This window comes from Myotis brandtii, unplaced genomic scaffold (genome assembly GCF_000412655.1).
Source record: "Myotis brandtii unplaced genomic scaffold, ASM41265v1 scaffold195, whole genome shotgun sequence".
Taxonomy (NCBI): Eukaryota; Metazoa; Chordata; class Mammalia; order Chiroptera; family Vespertilionidae; genus Myotis; species Myotis brandtii.
In genome coordinates this window covers 901938-907762 of record NW_005357271.1, presented here as the reverse complement: position 1 = coordinate 907762, position 5825 = coordinate 901938, and positions in this window count along the sequence as shown.

The following is a 5825-nucleotide window of genomic DNA, read 5'->3' as shown; positions in this document are numbered from 1 at the left end:
ATACTTTAAACAATAAAGAATTAAAAAGAAAGAAAGAAAGAAAGAAAGAAAGAAAGAAAGAAAGAAAGAAAGAAAGAAAGAAAGAAAGAAAAAACTTCCTGGAAACAATTAGAAATGAATACACAACCTACTCGAAATCGCTAGGATAAAGCAAAAGAAGTTGTGAAAGGGAAATTCATAGCACTATACGCCTACCTTCTAGAATAAGAAAAATCTTTCTATATAAAACTCTAATATGCAAATAGACCGAACTGTGGAACAACCGAACAACTGAACAACCGGTCGCTATGACATGCACTGACCATGAGGGGGTGCGCACGGAACATGGTGGGCATTGGCTGTGGCGGATGGTGGAGCAGGTAAGCTGGGTCACAGGACAAAGGCGGGCATTGGTCGCTGTCATTAGGGTGAGCCTCTGGTGGTTACTGAAAATTCTTTGCTCCCTTGCGCTGTGGTCCTACCCGGAGCTCACAGCTGCTGCTGGCACTGGCCCCTCTCACACCCACTGCAGTTGCTGGAGCTACCGCTCACACCCATTGCTGGCCTTGATTGCCCCTGAGGGCTTTTCCACCTCCCCCTTCTCCTCAGCTGTGATGGGAGGCAGCAGCCGCCACTCACACCTGCTTGCACCTGCGTCTGGCGCCAACCACAATCACTCCACACCATTAGCGGGTGAGAGCAGGGCCAGCACCATCAGCGTGTGGGAGCGATGGTGGCAGGAGAGGGGCTGCCGGCAGAGAGGGGCCAGGGACTGCGGTGGGAGGGGCAAGGCAGGGGTGCAGAGGATGGGCTGAGACCCGCCCCTGTGCCCACCACAGCATCGCATCCCACAGTTCCATTCAAGGTGCACAAATTTGTGCACTTGGACCCTAGTCCCTATATATAAAAGGCTCATATGCAAAGTGTCCCCTCGGGAGTTCGACTGGGAGACTGGGAGTTCAATCACTCACTATGATGTGCACTGACCACCAGGGGGTGGTGCGGAACATGGCAGGCAACCAGCAGCAATGGCGGGGCACTGAGGGAGCGAGGGAAGGAAGAGGCAGGGAGGCAGGGAACCTGATCAGCTCTAATTGTTGGCCAGGCCTATGGACCCTACCTGTGCACGAATTTTGTGCTCTGGGCCTCTAGTTAATAATAAATTGTTTAACCCTACAACTGAGAAAATTAGATACAGAATAATAAGGAAAGCCCACAGTAAGTAGATGGAAAGAAATAATAAAGAATAGAGCAAAAATAAATGACATGGAGACTAAAAATACAATTCAAAAAATCAATGAAACCAAGAGTTGGTACTTTAAAAAGATAAATAAGATTGATGACCCATTAGCCAGACTCATCAAGAGACAAAGAGTGAGGACCCAAATAAAATCAGAAACAAAAGTGCTCAAGTAACAAATGACAACACAGAAATAGAAAGAATTGTAAGAAAACACTAACAACAATTTGCCATTAAGATGGACAATGTGGATGAAATGGACAAATTCCTAGAAAAATACAATATCCCAAGACTGAATCAGGAAAAATCAGAAAACCTGAATGGACTAATAATAACTGAGGAAATAGAAGCAGTAATTAAAGGACTCCCAACAAACAAAACCCTGGTTTGGACAGCTTCACAGGGGAGTTTTACCAAACATTCAAAGAACTAACACCTATACTCCTTAAATTATTCCAAAAAATCCAAGAGGAAGGAACACTTCCAAGCTCTTTTTATGAGGCCAGCATTCTCCTAATTCCAAAACCAGATAAAGACACTACAAAGAAAGAGAATTATAGGCCAATATCCCTGATGAACGTAGGTGCTACAATCCTCAACAAAATCGGATCCATCAAAATATTAAAAAGATCATACACCATGACCAAGCAGGATTTATTCCAGGGATGAAAGGTTGGTACAATATTCGCAATTCAATTAATGGGATACAGTCCTAACCGGTTTGGCTCAGTGGATAGAGCGTTGGCCTGGGGACTGAAGGGTCCCAGGTTTGATTCCGGTCAAGGGCATGTACCTTGGTTGCGGGCATATCCCCAGTAGGAGGCGTGCAGGAGGCAGCTGATCGATGTTTCTCTGTCATCGATGTTTCTAACTCTCTATTCATCTCCCTTCCTCTCTGTAAAAAATCAATAAAATATAAAAAAATTAATGGGATACATCACATAAAAAAATTGGAAAACCAAAACCACATGATCATATCAGTAGACACAGGAAAAGCATTCAACAAAATTCAACAGCCATTTTTGATCAACATTCTTTGCAAAATGGTTATATAGGGATAAAACCTCAATATAATGAAAGCCATATATTACAAACCTACAGCCAATATCATGCCCAATTAGCAAAAGTTAAAAGCATTTCCTCTAAGATTAAGAAGACAGAGATGTCCACTTTCACCACTCTTATTCAAAATAGGACTAGAAGTCCTAGCCACAGCAATCAGTCAAAAAGAAATAATAGGCATCCTAACTGGGAAGGAGGAATTAAAACTCTCATTATTTGCAGATGACATGATATTGTACATAGAGAACCCTAAAGACTCCACCAAAAAACTAGTAGATTTAATCAATGAATTTGGCAATGTAGCTGAATACAAAAAATCACAAAATCAATGGTTTTTTATATATCCATAATAAATTCTCAGAAAGAGAAACTAAACAAACAATCCCATTTACCATTGCAACAAAAAATTAAGATACTTAGGAATAAAGTTAACCAAGGAGGTAAGAGACTTATACTCAGAAAACAACAGGATGCTGGAAAAGAGATAGAGGAGCATATAACCAAGCGGAAAAATATACTGTATTCATGAATTGGTAGAATTAAGATCACTAAAATGTCCATACTACCCAAAGCCATCTATAGATTTAATGCAATATCTATTGCATTGAATATACCGATTGTATATTTCACAGATCTAGATCAAACACTCCAAAAATTTATATAGAACCAAAAAAGACCTCAAATTGCTGCAGCAATTTTGAGACAGAAGAACAAAGTTGGAGGAATCACAATACCAGATATCAAGATATACGACAAAGCCACCATAATCAAAATAGCCTGGTACTTGCACAATAATAGGCATATAGATCAATGGAACAGAGCAAAGGACCCAGGAATCAACCCATTATGCTCAATTTATATTTGACAAAGAAGGCAAGAACATACAATGGAGTCAAGACAGTCTCTTCAGTAAATGTTGTTGGTAAAATTGGATATATACATGCAAAAAAATGAAACTAGATCACCATATTACACCATCTAATCTAATAAAAGAGAAACATGCAAATTGACTGTGCCTCTGCTACACCCATAAGCCACGCCCACCAGCCACGCCCACCAGCCAATCAGGAGCAGATATGCAAAGGCGTGGCCAGCCTGAAAACGGCCATCAGCCCCTCACCCAGGCTGGCCAGGCACCCCAGTAAGGCCCCCCACCCTGAAGGGGCTATGACCAGTCTGAAAACGGCCCTCAGCCCCTCACCCAGGCTGGCCAGGCATCCCAGCTGGGACCCCCCCCACCACCCTGAAGGGGCTGTGGCCAGCCTGCAAACAGCCATCAGCCCCTCACCCAGGCTGGCCTGGCACCCCAGCGGGACCCCCCCAACCCTGAAGGGGCTATGGGCAGCCTGCAAACAGCCCTCAGCCCCTTACCCAGGCTGGCCAAACCCCCATGGGGTGAGGGTCCCCACTGGGGGGCTTGACCAGCCTGCAAATGGCCCTCAGCCCCTCACCCAGGCTGGCCAGGCAACCCAGTGGGACCCCCACCCTGATCCGGGACACCCTTCAGGGTAAACCAGCTGGCCCCCACCTGTGCACCAGGCCTCTATCCTATATAATAAAAGGGTACTATGCAAATTGACCCTAACAGCAGAACGACTGGGAATGACTGGTCACTATGACACACACTGACCACCAGGGGGCAGATGCTCAATGCAGGAGCTGCCCCCTGGTGGTCAGTGCGCTCCCACAGGGTGAGCCCTGCTCAGCTACAAGCCAGGCTGACAGCTGAGAGCACAGTGGTGGTGGCGGGAGCCTCTCTCGCCTCCTCAGCAGCACTAAGGATGTCTGACTGCAGCTTAGGCCTGCTCCCTGCTGGCACGTGGACATCCCCCGAGGGCTCCCGGGCTGCCAGAGGGATGTCTGACTGCCAGCTTAGGCCCGATTCCCCAGGGAGAGGGCCTAAGTCAGCAGGTGGACATCCCCTGAGGGGTCCCAGACTGCAAGAGGGCATAGGCCAGGCTAAGGGACCCCCCAAGTTCACAAATTTTTGTGCACCGGGCCTCTAGTTTATAAGAATAAACTCAAAGTGGATAAAAGACTTACTAGTAAATGTAAAGTGTGAAACCATATACATCCTAGAAGAAACCATAGGCAGTAAAATTTCAGACATCTCTTGTAGCAATATGTTTGTTGCTACATCTCCTAGGGCAAAAAGAACTAAGGAGAAAGTAAACAAATGGGACTACATCAACAGAAAAAGCTTCTATCATAAGAAACCATCAATAAACAAAAAGGCAACCCACTGTATGGGAGAACATATTTGGCAATGATACATCTGATAAAGGGTTAATATCCAAAATATATAAGGAACTCATAAAACTTTACAAAAGGAAGACAAAGGACCCAATTAAAAAATTGGCCAAGGACCTAAATAGATACTTCTCCAAAGCAGACATACAGAAGGCCAAGAGACATATGAAAAAATGCTCAAAGTCACTGATCATCAGAGAGATGAAATTAAAATGACATTGAGGTATCACCTCATATCTGTCAGAATGGCCACCATCAACAAATCAACAACTGACAAGTGCTGATGAGGATGTAGCAGAAAGGGAACCCTAGTATCCTGGTGGTGGAAATGCAGACTGTGTAGTCTTTATAAACGGTATGGAGTTTCCTCAAAAAATTAAATATGGAACTGCCATTTGACCCAGTGATGTCACTTCTAGGAATATATCCTAAGAAACCCAAAATTCCAATCAGAAAAAATGTATGCACCCCTATGTTCATAGCAGCACCAGTTACAATAGTTGAATCTGGAAACAACTCAGTAGATGAGTGGATAAAAAAGCTGTTGTACTGTTATACAACAGTAAAAAGAAGAATCTCTTACCCTTTGAGACAGCATGGAAGGATCTGTAGAATATTATGCTAAGCAAAATAAAACCAGCCAAAGAAAGCTAAGTATCACATGATCTCACTCATATCTGGAATCTAATAAACAAAATAAACTAATGAACAAAATAGATGCAGAGACATAAAAACATTGAACAGACTGTGGAATCTCAGAGGGAAGGTGGAGGTGAGTGTAGGGTGGGAAGTGATTAACCAAAGAATCTGTATGCATAACTCAAGGACACAGACAATAAGGTGAAGGCCTGGGGTGGGGGATGGGGACAGGCTAGAAGGGGTCAATGGAGAAAAAAGGGGACATGTGTAATACTTTCAAAAATAAAAAAAAGATAGAGTATCATTAATTGGCTGCCTTTGAATGGGAATGACTGGGAATTGAACATGGTTCATAGATTGACACGCAACCACTGAGTTAAGCCGCCCAGGCTAAGGCTTTTAAATTTGTCTTCTTATGTGGGAGATCTAAGAGTCCCTCCCTATTACTCTTTTTTTTTAAAATCTTCATTGTTGAGATTTTTTTAAAATTTCTTTATTGGTTAAGGTATTACAAATGTGTCCTCATTTCCCATTAACCCTCAACCTCCCCGCCCCCTACCCCCCACTCATGCTCTCATCCCCCTGTTGTCCATGTCCATTGGTTTGGCTTATATGCATGCATACAAGTCCTTTGGTTGATCTCTCCTCCTTACCC